General features: G+C 39.2%; 1 protein-coding gene and 1 pseudogene across 1 annotated transcript in view; both read left to right on the plus strand.

The window, feature by feature from the left end:
- Positions 1-17,676, plus strand: part of LOC134221107 (polypeptide N-acetylgalactosaminyltransferase 16-like) — a 70,692-nt gene that overhangs the window by 1,183 nt on the left and 51,833 nt on the right. The window lies entirely within an intron of this gene.
- On the plus strand, positions 9,303-14,209 carry LOC134205949 (uncharacterized; annotated as a pseudogene).

Raw genomic sequence — 17,676 nt, forward strand, 5'->3', positions numbered from 1 at the left:
ATAAATGATTAATTTCATCATGATTCATTTATTGATTAATGGTTATTCATGGATTAATGGTTATTCATTACTGATTAAATTTCTTATCATTAACAATTAATAATGATTAACGAATATGATTCAATATTGACACAATGAATAACTAAATCGAAAAATTTGAATAGTGTTTAATAATCCAGCAATCTTCATCATTTAGTGCACAAGAATTGCTGCAGAAAACGAAAAAATATATTTTTTTCATTCCAATCAATTTTTAAGAGCACCGGCAGCACGATTTCCGAATAATGTAGTTGTAAGTAAAATAAGCTACGAAGGATTTCTAAGAGAGAACCTGCATTTCTCCATAGATTCCTGGCTTCCTGATAATTTCTTTTTTTATTTTGAGATTCTCACTTTGTTTTCTTAGATTTGAGAAAGCAGAAAAATACAATATACAATAATACAATACAGAAATATACAATAAAAATTCAAAAAGGCCGCCTGAACTAAAGTAATTATCTAACTTTACAATTTCCCGTTCTATTCTCGTTAATACCTACATTTGAGTGAAAGTCGGAACTTCCTACTTGGAAGACTATGAGGTGCGCAGCCAAACTGGCTGCACTGCCATACGTCAGAGAAAACCTATGTTCAACTCAGGGATGCCAGACATACAGACATGTCTGTATTTATACAGACATTTGGTCTTGCGTACAGACATCATACAGATTACAGACATTATACAGACTTTTGATTGAAATTACAGACTTTTACAGACATTCAATTTTCGAAAACTTTGAACTGCCAAACAAAATCCTGTTTGGCTTCCCAATTAAACTATTTAGGGTTCTTAAACAAAACTGTTATGGGAATTTCGTATACCGTGGACCCCGATAATTTGAACGGTACCTCATTCAAATTAACGGGGTTTATTTCAATTTGAACTTCTGGTTACTCTATTTTCATCAGAAAAATGGGTTTTGGCTGCTCTCTTTTCTGGGTTTTTTTTGTTTTGCATTCCGGTCCCCGATGTTTCCTTTTTTTTTTTTTGATTTCCCGTGTTAAATGACGTTTGAACCATTTTTAATTTGAACGATGTTCAAACGAACGGGGTTCAAATTAAAAAGTGTTCAGATTAAAAGCGGTCATATTACCGGGGGTCCACGGTATAAGGATCTCTATAAGGTTTCCAAACGTTATCATTTTGGAATTCCCTTTTAGGCTTCTGAAAGGGATTCCTTTGGAGTTCCAAAAAGAATCCTTTTAGAATTCCAAACGGATAGATTCTTTGATTTCTTTCGAAAACCTAAAAAGATTCTATCCACAAATCCAAAATTAATCCTTTATGAAACCAAAAATGATTCCGTTCGAAAGCCCGAAAGGATCCCATTGGGGTTGCCAAAAGATATCCGTTCGTTCGGATTTCAGTACAGAATTATGTGAACTTCCGTTCGTAATCCTACTGGGTTTACTACCGGAATCCCTCAGAGTTTCTGAACGAAATTCTTTTGGGCTTTCGAAAAGAATGACTCTGGGCTTCTCAAAGATATCCTTTTGGACTTCAAAAAACGAAATTCTGATGGGATTCTTAATATAATCATTCTAGAATCCCGAAGCCCTAACAGGATTTTTTTCGGAACTGCAAAAGGAATTGATTGATTGAACTTTCGACTGGGCTTTTAAACGGAATCTTTTTCTGCTTCTGAACAAGGGATTCCCATGAGAGTACTTAAGGGATTTCCTACCGAAGCCCTAAACAGATTTTGTTCGGAACTGCAAAACGAATTGATTCGAAAACCCAGAAGAGTTCTCTCCGAAAATCAAAAAGAACTCCGTTTAGAAAACCAAAAAAATCTCGGTTTGTAAATCCAAATAAGGCATTTATCTGGGTATCCGAACGAAATTATTTGGGATCCTGGAAGGAATTCATTTATATTTCTGAACGAAATTTTGTGGGCTTCAAATCAGAATTCTTTTGGGTTTTCGAACGGAACCTTGTTGGGCTGCTGAACGAAATTGTTTTAGACTCTTTCCAACGGATTCCTTTTAGACTTTGAAAGCAATACTTTTGGAATTCCGAGTGGGCGATTTGTTTTCTCATTCTGTACAAGCGATATCTTTTTGGGATTCCGAAGTCTTAAAAGATTCCGTTTGGAAGCCAAAAGTTTTTTCTTCGAAAGCGCAAAAGGACTTAAGCTCGGAAGCCCAAAAAAGTTTGAAAGACCCAAGGCTCTCCGTTTATAAACCCAAAAGATGTCCGTTCCCGTTTTTGTGTTTCAAAACGGGATAATTCCTTTTGTGCCTCTCCTTCGAACCAAACTCTTTTGAACTTCACAATATACACATAAGATTATTATTATTCAAAGCTTTTTGGTGGGATATCTTCACTTGTCATAAGATGAGATAGTATTATCCCATTTTAATTCACCACTTGATAGTAAACAGTTGCTTCAAGAATACGTATTTTGACCTCAACAGCAACCTTACTTGTCTTCTGTATCTCGTTCTTGACTCGTGAGATAAAAAGATACGGCAATACAATTTCACTCAGTCTCTGAGTGAAGAGTTCATTTTCTACTATGTCTAGGATAGCATAACCTTTTCGAACTTTTGGGTTTTTAGGCTAGGTAATGATAAAAATTTAAAAAAATCTGGAGAGTAAATTGTTTCAAAACAAATAATTAAAACAGTCTTCAGTCGAAATGTGAAGGAAATTAGCAGGTCCGTACGGAAATTGATATAGAGTGCGGCACTTTAATCGTCAGCTCAAGACAAAACTCCGAATATTATTCGGCTTAAAGTTATGTTGATCTCACTCTCTCACTCCTTAAGGTCACTCCTGACAGAATCCAAGTTTCAAAGTGCTCGCGTTTTCGGGGCACACCTCGATACGGAGGCGGCGGACAACTGTCATTTTGTTGATTCAGCTTTGCTGCGTCGCAGCATGCATGAAAAATAAAATGACAGTTGTGCGTTGCTTCCGTATCGAGTGGTGTGCCCCGAAAACGCGACTGAGCACTTTGAAACTTGATTCTGTCAGAGGACCAAATCTTACACCGACTTTTTGATTATTGAAACCTCATGTTCTACGTTGTCAAAAGTGTATGGTTTTTGAATAATTTTCTAATTCCTGTACCTTCTATCCATACAGACAAATACAGACATTTTGCTGAGATTGATACAGATTTATAAAAATTGTATCTGGCATCCCTGGTTCAACTCAGTTATGATTGATTTCCCCACACGTTCGGTTCTAATAAACTTGTAACAGTATAGTATACAACCAGTACTGGAATTGGTGGAAACCCATTAGCGACCGAATCTGTGTGTTGAGGATACGGGGCAAATTCTTCAATTACAGCCTAATCAACGTTTACGCACCGACAAACGATAAATCCGTGACGTGAAAATTGTTATTAGAGACGCTAACGCTCAGGTCGGTAGAGAGGACTTTTTCCGTCCCATAATCGGTAGGGAAAGCCTTCACTCCGCTACCAATGACAACGGCCTACGGCTAGTAAATTTTGCTGCTACCAGAGGGATGGCCATCAGTAGCACCTACTTTGCACGAAAGAACACCCGAAAGCACACCTGGAGACACCCAAATTGTGGAACTTGCAACTAGATAGACCATGTTCTGGTGGATGGGCGCCATTTCTCGGATGTTATCGATGTGCGGACATTCAGAGGTCCGAACACTGACTCTGATCACTACCTCGTTGTCAGTAAAATTCGATCACGGTTGTCAACTGTATCGAACGAAAGATCACAGCGAACGATGCGTTACAATATACAGCGATTGTCGACGGAAGGAGTATCGGCTGAGTACCGCCAGAAGCTCGACGAGCGGATATGATGCTAGATTTGGTTTCATTTGCTTGATTAATTCTCAAGTTATGAAGAAATTGATGTTTCATTTGCCCCCCTTTCCAAAGGAGGGAAGGATCTCAAACAATCTGAAGGGCTCACCCGGCCCCAAAAACCTCTGCATACAAATTTTCACGCCGATCGGATCAGTTGTTTCGAAGGGCCAGACAGACAGAAGCTCATTTTATGTATCCAGCTTTTTACGCAAATGTGCCATAATACTTTGAATCACCCCTTTTGACACATACTGTGTCCACTATAATTTTTATAATTTGGTCTTAGCAATCTGTGACTAATTGAAGTTCTCAGTAAAAACATTAAACTGTCATTTTGTTTGAAATACTACACCGAAAAAAATCTTTATGATGATGATGATGGTCCCGCCACATACCCCTACAAAGGTTTGAGCTAGACGATTTATCTTTAAGATAATTAATTGAATGATATAATAACAATTTAATCAGATTTGCAAAAAACAAAAACGATCTGATTACCATCACAGATATGAATTACTTAACTTTTCATTACTATCCAGCAAAAGGTAAATTAAGAAAAAAAAACTGTTTTTTCATCTACAGATTCTCATAAGCATCGGTAGTGATACTTCGAGTTTATACTAAAATGCAAAACTTGTGATACCTCTCGCACAGATTTCAAAAGTTCCACCAAGAATCGCGTTTCATGTTTATACAAGACCACTTAACGTTTATCACTCGTAAGCATCAATAAAATTAATAATCTAAGTCGTCAACAAAACTAAAACTTGTGTTACCGCTCCGTCGATATCAAAAGTTTCGGTATCAACCACGGGAACAAAACTCTACCAGATAGCCCATTACTAATCCGAAGAATCATTCAAACAGTTGAAAATGCGCAAGACTGTACATAAATTTTAAAAATCATCGATATCTGCTTTGCGCGCGCGAGACTCAAACTTTTGTAGACTACACAAAAAAAGGTCTAATTACAATAACGTCAATATATATAAAATCCCTCATCATCATCGAGGCGAACAAAACAGTTTATCAGTGCCTCAATAAATAAAAAATACAATTGTCCAAACAAACAATCCGTAGGTCAAACTTCGTCAAGATACAAAATTTATTGAATTATAAAAAGTCTACTAAGTAGCCGCTTAAAAGGCAGCTTTTACGTGTGAAACACAAAGTCTCTTAAACTGTGATAATGTAGTTGCACGTTTGATATGTGTAGGCATCGAATTGAAATAATTGATACCTTTAAAAACAAATAATTTAGTGAAGCTCCATGCAAAAAGTACGGTGTTCTTATATCTTCCGCGTTTCTAGTGTTATATATATATGAATGTCACTTCCTCTTTCAATTCGATCACACAAATATCGAGGCAGCAATCCGTTAATTACTTTAAAAATGAACACCATTGTCAAATACACAATTCTTTGCTTCACCGAGAGCCACTGCAAAGCATCCAACAAAAAGTTAAGGAAGTAAATCTGCTACATCTCAAAATCAAACGCATAATCTTATTCTGCAAACGCTGCAATCTCGATATTTGTGTCTGATTTGCTAAAAACAAAATGGAAGGACAAAAGTCCAAGTGAGGAGAGATGATTGATTTGTACAACTGTATTTTGCTAGCAATATTTAACTCGCTTTCAACTCGACAGAGGATTCCATACTTCTTGGCTATTTTCTTGATGACATTGTCAATGTGTTGGTCAAATTTCAATTTATCATCAATAATCACGCCAAGATATTTAATTTCCCGTACGCGATCAAGTGTCTCGTCATCAATTTTCACAGAGACATTATCTATTGAACGATTTCGCGAAATAATCATATACTTTGTTTTACTAATATTCAATTTCAACTGTTTGTACTTCAACCATCTACTTAAAGAATGCAAATCTTCATTCAAGCGTTCAATCGCATCTTCTAAGTCTCTAGCTGCAATGAATAACACAGTATCGTCTGCAAATAAGTTTATATCACAACAACGTAAAACCCGTCGCATGTCATTTATATACATAATAAACAAAAGGGGCCCCAATACACTCCTAGGGTGTTCTCCACGGGACGAGATACAGAATCATTAAAAGCAGTCCGTTGAGTTCTGTCAGACAAATAGCTTTTAAACCAATTGTATGCAGAACCCGAAATTCCAAAGCGCTCTATAGTTTTCAACAATAAGGGCCTAGAAATTGTCTCAAAAGCGCGTTTCAGATCCAAGAACACAGCAACAATCGTATCTTTACGCTCTATGCTTTCTTTCCATTTAGCTAATACCAAGTTCAAAGCGGTTTCGCAGGAGTGCCCTCCCGGTAACCTGATTGTTCCGGTATTAACAAGCTATTACTATTTAAATACATAAGTAGCTGGCCTTTCACAACAAGTTCTAAAATTTTCTCTACTGTGTGCAACATGTTGATGGGACGAAACTCTTCGGCTTTAATCGTTCCAGCAACTTTTTGAATTGGAATCACTAACGATTCCTTCCAAACTTGCGGCACGTGCCCAGTTTGCAATGATTCATTTATCAGGTCCAGCAGGTTGTGTCCGATGACATGAAAGCAATCTTGTATAATTTTAGCATTAACATTATCAATACCAGCCGTTTTTCCTAAATTAAAACAAATCGTTTCAAGTTCTTGAAATGTTATGGGGTGAAAACTTTCGAATCTTAAGTTACTGTTGACTGGCTGTTTTATTTCGTCAGGTTCATCCACTAACTCGATAGATCGGTTAATGGTTGAAACACTGTCGACAAAATAATCATTAAATTTAGACGCAATTACTTCTTCTGACTCTTCTAATGTGCCATTAAAAGTTATGGATCGCGGTTTACAAGAACTAGGTTTTAACAAAGATTTTAATATTTTCCATAACTCTTTGCTGTTGTTTTGATGCTGATAAATTTTCCTCTGAATATATTCGCATCGAGTATGCTTTAAACATTGCGAATATTTATTCCGCGCAACCTGGTACCTATTCAATGATTTTCATTATTACTTTTACGACATTTTTGTACAACTTATCTCTTCTACGTTTAAGACGTAAAAGATCTAGATTGTACCAGCTGTTTGAATTATTCAAAGTTACTAATTTCTGTTCAACTAATTGATTGGTACAGGATTTTAAGACGCTCGTTATAACAGCTGCTCTTTGATCTAAATTACCAGTATTTTCTCGAAAATCCACGTTTGTTTCGATAAGGCTCGTAATTGCTTGTTTCGAATATTTTCTCCAGCACTTAAGTTTTACCAAATCGTTATTATTACTACTGTCATCTGTAATGCTAATGACTAGTGTTTCATGATCGGTTACTTTTAAATCACAATTCGTAACACTAGTGACAGAATCAAAGTTAGAGTAAACATGATCAATCAAAGTTCTACTGTGCCGAGAAATACGCGTATACTCATTTACTTTTTGTTTTAAATTAAAAGTCAACTAATCGCTTCAAATGATTCGAATTTGAATCGTCACACCAATTGATATTAAAATCGCCAGCAATAACATTTAATTTACTAGGATCCATAAACGACTCTAACCAGTTTTCAAAAATTTCCAAAAATGCTGGTCATTAGCACTGGGAGAGTGATATAAAATACCGTAATTACCCAACTTCATGCCACGTACAACTGCAATGCCTAAGAACCAATTGCCATCGCAAACTTCGTTCAATTGAAGCTTGAACTGAACTGATTCTTTGACATAAATAGCAACTCCGCCGGTGTGTCTCGAATGTGATAGACAAGCAGCAACACTATATCCCGGAATACTATATTGATCAAATGCTTCTAAGTTAACAATATGAGTTTCAGATAGAAATACTAAAAGTGGACGTTTATCTTCTACAATCTTACGTAGTGCAACGTAGTTTGTAGACAAACCAGCAATATTCAAATACAAAATATCTAAATTATTCAAATTTCTACTGGAACTTGGTTGCTATTCATTGAAACGTAAGCTGCTCTTTTTACGATCAAATAACCTTTTATAAACTTTACACTCAGTACTAAATGCTCCGTGGTTTACGTCCAGATTCATTTTACGTTCTTTATTCATTTTCAAACAATTGATACATTTCAAAGCAGTTGACGTGCAATCAGATGTTTTGTGACCTTCACTGCACTTAGAACACGCAATACTATTCTTGCATTCCGTACTCATGTGCCCAAATTCTCCACATTGGAAGCATCTTAGAACACTAACTTCGGGAACTACAAGGCACCGATCAAACCTTATATTCACTTTCTTCGCGGTCAGCAAGCAACTATGAGTATCCTTATCGACTTCAATCACAACATTGTATTTGTTGTACTTGAAACGTGGATTTTCGTACGTCCTGATAACCTTTACTTCATTTATAGCGATGTCTTCATTTTGATTTTTAAAATCTCGATGAAGTCATCGGAGGATAATTTATCGCACATGCCCATCACTTTAAGCCTTGGCACCGAAGTGGGAACAACAGCATTATAGCTTTCACCCAGATCACTTTGAATGCCATCTTTCACAACATTTACATTGTATCCTGTTGCACACTCAGCAATAATAGAGCCGTCTTTCCCGTTCCTAAAGTTACTGATTTTGTGTGTTTTTGGATCTAATTTATCGTTCAAAAATTTCCGAGTAGCATCACTACTCTGGTTGGACTCTTTTGGTTTAATCACAATAACCGGACGAGCCTTACGTTTAGTTTTCGCTTCCTGTGAAACAGCGATTTTATTACTAATTTTAACTTTATTCCCAGCTTTCTTTTTTACAACATCCATGAAACTAACATTCTCAGTCAACAAATTCTCTGACGCTTCATTAACATCATCCTGAACTTTACGCTTTTTAGGTCTGGGAGTCTGACCTGGCTCTGAGGCCGGACTTGAAGTACCATGCATTACATTCATTGCAGCCAAACTTTTATTCGAATTTAATTGAAAAATGAACATTTCATATTTTCTAACTCTTGACCAACAGATTTTTGGAAGCCACTAATAGCCTCAGCAAAACGCAATTCAATTTATTTGCCAATTGTTCCATACCGAGCTTCAACGCGCTATCTATCTGGGCAGCAATGTGATCTCGGATACCACCAATCGAATCGGAGAGAGAAGAAATTTTCTTCATCTCTTCCTCAATACGGGTAACATCCGACACCTTAACATTCTGCCCGTCGCAAAACCGACTCGACAGACAGTCCGAACACTTGAATAGCACATTTGCGTTCTCCGTTATCAACCTCGCTGCTGCCTTATTCTCGATAGGAGAACAGCGGGCGTGAAAGTGCTTATCGCACTGACAACAACACAGCGGAAAATCGTTGATAGCGATCCCCACTTTGCACTTTTCGCATTCCATTATCGCTACACAGCAGTGGATACCAATATGCAAAACACCACACAATACACAGAGATAGAAAAATCAAAGGCGCAAAAAACGACAACGACAGCTTGCCGCACGAAACTATAGGTTGTACTATGGCTTCGCGGGATGCTGTGTTGGGTAATAAATCACAAAATTAGATATAATTAGGCACAGAGATAATATATCTCCTACTTATCCTGATATAAAAATACTTCAGGCACACTTTAGAAACTAATTTCTCGTGGCACAAGTACACTTTCACACGTAATAATTATATTTTATCACTGCACAGAGGCAAACAAACTATCATGTCCACCATCACCACAAGAATGACGCACACATAAATTTTTGCAATTTGGCGACCCAAATATATGCAATTTGTACCCACACATAAATTCAATAACTGCATATTAGAGACCACACATACATTTTATTTGATTATAGATTATATTTGTACTTCGCGTGGAGAGTGGTTATGTGTGCACTAATTAGAATCATGAATTAAATTAATGGATTTTTGCCAATAAAAATGTGTGGAATTTTTGTAGTGTAGTTTTTCCGTTTTTCCCTAAAACTAATAATTGTTATACTCTTATAAACATATTTTTAATGTCTGCTTCTTCTGTGTGCCCGGATGGACAAAGATGTATAATAACTAATAGTAGAAATAAATGAAAAATAAAAAGATATATGCCTGGCACGATTCAGGAGTTTGCATTTGAATATTACTCACGATTTTTCTTCGTGGCACCGTTTTTCGTAATATGACCAGCATATGCGCGTCATTACTGCTGCAATGTGCATTATGTGAAACTCTGGAATACTGGAATCTGCAGAAAATTGTTTTCTCATAGACGGGAGCAATTCGTTTTCTTGTAAATTTTCTCCAATGGTATTTTTAATGTAAAATCCTTATGAATTGGTGGTCACAGGGTGATGTAAAAAAAACAAGAGGTAAGCCAATAGCCGTCTTAATGATCATCTAACAGCCGCGCAACTGACTGCGATCCTCTGACATAACCTGAGAGTTACATCATCGACATCATGGACAAACACTGCAAGTTTCTAAAGATCAGTCTATTCAGTGTTGAACGGGGAGAAGATTGTATTCCCAGGTAAACTACAATACATAATCACGGAAGGGCTTGAAATTTATTATGAGGATGAAGAGAGAAAAAACCTTACCAAATTAATGAATCGCTCTTAGTTTTTTTAATGAAACGATTTGAAATAAATCGCAATACGATAGGACTAAAATGAGACTGGAATTCCAAACTAGTATACAATTTAATATAACCTAAAACAATTTATGATTCCGATATATAAATGAATACATCCCATCGCCGCATAGTCCACTCCCACATTGAATCGGGATAGTTTCAAGTTCTCATAGTATTGTATAACGAAACGATCTCCTTTGATTTGTCCAATGCCATCGGCTATCACATATTACCCAGATGTCAGAATCCACAAGAATCGATGACCAACCTGAAGCCTGCTCATACCAATAACTCATAATAGGCTTTACGGCCTTCCGACCTGTAAAAAAGTCATTCAGATTGTCCAATATGAAATCAGTTTAAGATTTCCCCTGACCCGATCGAATACATCCGAAGCTATGTTCCGCTCTTCCCGATTTCCTAGGAATCTGAAAGGATTTTCCAAGTAGCATCTGTTCTAGGCGTCCTAGAAAAAACCTTTTTATTATTTTTTGTAACTAAAAAGTAAACGAAATACGAATTATTCCTAGAGCACTTGCACTCGTTTTTCAGACCTTATTTTGATGTTTAACCAACTTTGACAGATCAGTAAGTTGTAGACTCTAATTCATGGCTACTAAGATATTATTTTACATCAAGTTCACAGCATCACGGTGCCCCGGTAGACCGTTATTATAAAATAAAATTGTCCATCAAAACTAAGTACAGGGCTCGATTCCTGTGGTAATTCTGCACCTCTGGACCATTTTTTTTAAAAATCCCTAGGAGGAATCTCGAGAAATCTTGATTTGAAGTTTTTAGTTAAGAAATTTCAAAAGAATCCATATAAGAATCCAAAAATATCACCAAAAACCCTGATTAATCCACCTAGATAGATGTCCTTCAATTCTTCTTATACCTGCCGGGTCGGAAGTAACCACCAGCTTTGCAGGGTTGCTGTCCGGCATTCTTGAAATATGCCCTGCCCATCGTACCCTTCCAGCTTTAGCTACCTTCTGGGTACTGTGTTCGCCGTAGAGCTGGGCGAGCTCTTGTTTCATCCTTCGTCGCCACAGCACCATTCTCTTGCACAACGCCAAAGATGGCCCTAAGCAAGCGTTGCCGTTATTAGAACCATAAATATTTACAACTGACTTATCTTATCTTAACCCTTAAAGGCGCAAGACGATTTTTTGGAAATCGTCGGAAATATTTTTAACGTAAATAACCATTAAAATTATTAACATTGAACGTATTTTCGGTTTGTTGTTTTAAAACAACATTGCGCATTTAAGGGTTAAGTATGTTTTTGTATGGCTAACTTACTCGAGTTAAGTATGAGTGTTGCTTTCCATGTTTAGTAGAATGAGGGGTTAAACATAATTTTAATTTAGTGTTTATGTTCATAATGGAGAGCAGTAAGACCAGAGTTCGTGTAGAATAATAGTAGTTAGAAGCTGTTATACTCGATCACAGCACTTATTAACCGATCTTTGCTGCCAAATCTCGTCAAAGTTCTAATCAACGGACTAGAAAAAGCATGTTTGATATGTAAGCCAAGACCTAATCCAGTACCTTTATAGAACTCTGAATCATGATAATTCAAGATATGGTACTTTGACGTGAATGGAAGCTGCGGCTTTTTCCAGCTGCTAGCAAAGCCATCAATTGCTTCCTCAAAACCATATTCGAGTTTCAAAGAGCTGTATCTTGCGTACACTTTTTTGAAATCATTCAGAACCTGCTGATTGAAATAATAATTAGAAAATTGTTAATGTTTAAGCAGAGTAACTTACCGTGACGTAATCCGAAAGATCGGGATTCTAGTGAACTCTATGCAATTTGTTGATGCCTCATCTGTACTTGGTTTACCCATAAATTGACTCAACATGGCGCTTCTCGAGCAGCTTTGAAATCGTATTAACAATTCCGAACTAGATGTGTAGTGGCGGAGATAAGCAAAGGTTCATTTTGTTTCTTTATTAACCCTTGTAACTGCTTATGACGTCCACACGTCTGCACAGTGGACATCCACATGTCCCTAATTAGCTCAGTGGGTATCAATTAAACTCAGGGTCGGCCAATTAATCAGTTGGGGTCAAATCGAAACTTTTCCAAGCCAAACAGAAGTAGAGAATAGAAGACAACAAATAGGGACTCAGATCCATGAATAACGATAAGAAGCAATAAATTTCATTTTATATTTTTATTGAACATACATGAAAGGAAAGAGGATAGGGTTCGATGTGGCCGGTAACTAGTATTGAGACCATGTCTTCATGCTTGAAACATACCTGACCGTATGCGGCTTGGTTGGGTGGGTCGAATGGAGGCGGCTAGCCATAACCTGGGTTTTCCGTTGATTGTCAAGTTCACGTAGCGGCGCTTCCCAGAGGGCTACGGCCCGCGGGACTACTAACGATTGCAAGGGCTCCTCGCTGTACAGCCGGACGAGAGGTGGTGGATTCGGAACCGGAGGCGGCCCGGGATGGCACTTTTGCTTCACTGGGCCGGGGAATCCGGCGGGCGTCTTCACAAAATGGTGGATGCGTGCTGCGGCTGACCACTAACGAAAGTTGGCGTCTCACGTGGCGCAGCCGGACGAGAGGTGGTGGATTCGGAACCGGAGGCGGCCCCGGGATGGCACTTTTGCTTCACTGGGCCGGGGAATCCGGCGGGCGTCTTCACAAAATGGTGGATGCGTGCTGCGGCTGACCACTAACGAAAATTGGCGTCTCACGTGGCGCAGCCGGACGAGAGGTGGTGGATTCGGAACCGGAGGCGGCTCCGGGATGGCACTTTTATTCACAAAGCCGGGAAGCTTCGGCCTAAAGCCACGGCTTTAGGAGGTTTACGTTCCCTGGGTTCGTCTTACTCCTAGCGTGGTCGCACATCAACTGTCGTCTTCTGTTAGAGTCTCTGCACACCACACTCCGGATTGGCGTTTTGGCGGAAAGGTTATGCGACATCTATGTTTGGAAATTTGAACTGTCAAATTGTTGCCGTTTTCTAACTTCATACGGATATACGTCGCTGGCGTGAAAACAACTCGATTTTAATCAAAAGACCTTTTAAATATCATCAAAACTATGGATTCATCAAGTGAGAAAATTTAATTTATTTCATATCGCATAAGAATAGTAGTGATGTGAAACATGTTCACTTCATAATTTCTTCGAAATATAATAGAACCTACATTGAGGTTATAATTACCGGAATGATTTTTCAGCTGGGAGCCGAGGTACATTCAATTTTAATGTCAAGCTCCTCGATATACTGGATTATGTAGGCGATTCTGTCCCACCTATTAGAGAGGGTTCTGCGGTATATGATGCGAAGCATATTGTTTGCATCGGATATACTAAAAAAACAGATCACGAGACTTAGGTCAAAGGTTATGTCACACAGTCTTCTCATCCTGGCCAAATGCCGCATGAAGTTAGTTTGAACATTACTCATAATGTTTCTGGATGGGTCCTCTGTTGCTCATGCAAAGCTGGAACAGGTCGTTGTAAACATATAGTTGCTTGTTTACTGCATCTGAATCGGTGAGTAGATCGTACATAGCATGGCGAAACATTACTACAAATCGATCGCTTATATCATTCAGATTTGATCAAGTGGAATATCTCTCGTGCACTGATACTAAGCAAGCTTGGGGAATTTTGAAAGCTGAAAAGGGTACCCCATGGGGGGCTAAAAAGCTGTCAGAACCTTGCTGTAAAAAAACACCTTCCCGGCTTGTTCCAGTTGATACGAAACTCAAAAACCGGATTATTAAGGAATCTTTTGAAAGGATAATTCAAGGTATCGTAATATAGCATTCCACAATTTTCCATTTTATATAATTTTGTTTTATAGTGTCGAGCATTTCAATCGAATCCGTCTACGGCAGTGTATTGCTCAAGAGAAGAGTTGACTTTTATGCTTCGAAGGATTCCTAATGTGTCGCTGGAGATTGTAGCTTTCTCAACGGAAAAGGAAAAAGAATATTTCGCAACTAATATACAAGTTGATATGGATAGAGTGATTGATATAGCTATTGATACGCAGGATCAAAGGTCCAATCTTTGGAAAGTCCAAAGATCATTTCGTATCACTGGGAGCTCTTGCTACAATCTATACACGTATTTGAATAACGCCAACCCTAACTGGGACAAGAAAGTTGCACAATATTGGAGCACGAGCAATATTAAAACTAGTGCCATGAAATATGGCACAAGAACGGAGAGCATTGCATTTGAGTGCTATAAACGTAAACGGAACCCGATGATAAAAAAAATGGTTTCATAATCAGACAGGATGAACCATGGTTTGGAGCTTCCCTCGATGGAATTGATCCTGTCGGAGATATGATTTTAGAAATAAAGTGTCCAGTAGTGGGCGAACAAGGAGGAATCCAAGAAATAGAAGGCATTGATACGATAAAAAAGTACGTGAAACGATGCCCTGAAACTGGTGCGTTTAAGATGAATGTCAAACATGCTTATTACGCACAGGTTCAAATGAATATGTGGGTAACAAACACAAAATTTTGTGACTTCATTCTATATTCATCAAAAGAAGACGACTTCATTGTCGTTGAAGTTGCATTGGATCAGCGTTTTGTTCAGCACATTGCTCATGGTCTAAAAGGTCTTTATTATTCAGAAATGCTACCCAGGCTCCTAACAAGATCGAAAGACTAATATTATCTTAGTACAGCGGTTCTCAACCTGGGGTACATGTACCCCTGGGGGTACCTGCGCTGGCTCCAGGGGGTACCTCGGACAAGAATGCGTAATGGCGGTTGTATTCCAATTCCAATAAAAACTAGAAGTTTTGATAATTTCAAGAAGCTAGGAGTATTTTTTCAAGAGGCTCGGAAGCCTTCTTTCAAGAGGCTCGGAAGCCTCCTTTCAAGAGGCTCGGAAGCCTCCTTTCAAGAGGCTCGGAAGCCTCCTTTCAAGAGGCTCGGAAGCCTTCTTTCAAGAGGCTCGGAAGCCTCCTTCCAAGAGGCTCGGAAGCCTCCTTTCAAGAGGCTCGGAAGCCTCCTTTCAAGAGGCTCGGAAGCCTCCTTCAAGAAGCTCGGAAGCCTCCTTTCAAGAGGCTCGGAAGCCTCCTTTCAAGAGGCTCGGAAGCCTCCTTTCAAGAGGCTCGGAAGCCTCCTTTCAAGAGGCTCGGACGCCTCCTTTCAAGAGGCTCAGAAGCCTTCTTTCAAGAGGCTCTGGAAGCCTTCTTTCAAGAGGCCTGGAAGCCTCCTTTCAAGAGGCTCAGAAGCCTCCTTTCAAGAGGCTCAGAAGCCTCCTTCAAGAGGCTCAAGCCTCCTTTCAAGAGAGACTCAGGATGCCTCCCTTCATGAGGCTCAGAAGCCTGCTTTCAAGAGGCCTGGAAGCCTCCTTTCAAGAGGCTCAGGAAGCCTCCTTTCAAGAGGCTCAGAAGCCTCCTTTCAAGAGGCCTGGAAGCCTCCTTTCAAGAGGCTCGGAAGCCTCCTTTCAAGAGGCTCGGAAGCCTCCTTTCAAGAGGCTCGGAAGCCTCCTTTCAAGAGGCTCAAGCCTCCTTTCAAGAGGCCTGGAAGCTTCCTTTCAAGAGGCTCGGAAGCTTCCTTTCAAGAGGCTCGGAAGCCTCCTTTCAAGAGGCTCGGAAGCCTCCTTTCAAGAGGCTCGGAAGCCTCCTTTCAAGAGGCTCGGAAGCCTCCTTTCAAGAGGCTCGGAAGCCTCCTTTCAAGAGGCTCGGAACCCTCCTTTCAAGAGGCCCGGAAGCCTCCTTTCAAGAGACTCGGAAGCCTCCCTTCAAGAGGCTCGGAAGCCTCCTTCCAAGAGGCTCGGAAGCCTCCTTCCGAGAGGCTCACAAGCGTCTTTACGAGAGGCTCGAAAACCTCCTTTTAAGATACTTGGGAGCCTCCTCACAAAAAGCCTCCTTTTAAGAGGCTCGGAAGCCTCCTTTGGAGAAGCACGAAAGCCTTCTTTCGAGAGGCTCGCCTCTTGAGCCTCTTGAAAGGAGGCTTCCGAGCCGGGAGCCTCGTTTCAAAAGGCTCCTGAGCCACTTTTCAATAGGCTTGGCAGCCTCCTTTCCTGAGGTTCGGGAAGGCTTGGAAGTCTTTAAAAAATTTCAAGGTTGTAAGAAGCTTAATTTGTGAACTTAATTTAAATTGAAAACTTTCACGAAACAATAAAACAACGCTTAATTTCGCGGAAGAACGGCAATAAAAATAGGGGGTACCTCAATGAATGCAAAAGTACGAAGGGGTACCTCCCAAGAAAAAGGTTGAGAACCGCTGTCTTAGTAGATGTATTTTTGTGCCTTGTACAAATCTTGAAATTGCTACAGAAATAAAAGATATTCACGGCCCTTGTTCATGACCTGTTTGATTTACGAGGATATTTAGAAAATTCAAATAAAAAATGTAAACCTGTAACTATGAATGAATCGCCTGCTTTGAGCGTAATTACAGCGGCACACTAGGAGTTAACTTTCTGAAATCAGTATGGCGAAAGGCATCTAAGGTTCGATTTCTCAAAATTAAGCCTCTTCATCGAAAAAATATTTGGTAGGCGTAGTAGCGGACACCTTCCTACATAACCGGCACCATATAGTTTTTCATGAAAAGTTCCTAATTTTGAGAAAACCCGCGTTAGACGTCTTTCGCCATACAAATTTCTGGCGGTTAACTCATGCTGGCTATTTGCGCATATACGATAGCGCCTGGATGTGGAAGCGGCGAGTAGAAAATCAGCCACTGCCAATAATTCATTAACCATCAAAGACCCAGGACGAATGGATTTTTTCAAATGGCTCGCATTCAGCACCTGATCGTCGGAATTCCTCGTGGTTTCATTTGTGCTCAATGGCAGAAGCTATATTTTTGCCCTGATACATTTTCAGACCGTTCAGATCCAAGTTATTGCTAAAAACTAAGTATGCGCGGGGGTATTGTCCCTTAATCCAAATATCTCTTCAATGTTCTTGACGTGTTCATGTCCAAAATTTATCAAATTAACTATCAAACCAAATCAAAATATATTTTAAAGATTTTAGTCGAGTGTTTACAAATCAATTGAAATAGAACCTCTGAATTTTTTGCAGGGCCGGATTTTGGGGTCAAAATGGGGGAGACCATGGGCAATAACATCAATTATAATGAAACTGGGCATGCGACAGCTCAAACTTCATGAAAATACATCAGAAGCTCAAAGAATTATAAAGAAGAAGAAATTTACCTTCTAAGATTTTGACCACGGCCGGATTCCTGTGCGCCGAATGAAACTTTATTCCTCAAGAAGTTAATTCAGGATTGCTCCTGAAGTTC

This window comes from Armigeres subalbatus, chromosome 1, assembly GCF_024139115.2.
Source record: "Armigeres subalbatus isolate Guangzhou_Male chromosome 1, GZ_Asu_2, whole genome shotgun sequence".
Taxonomy (NCBI): Eukaryota; Metazoa; Arthropoda; class Insecta; order Diptera; family Culicidae; genus Armigeres; species Armigeres subalbatus.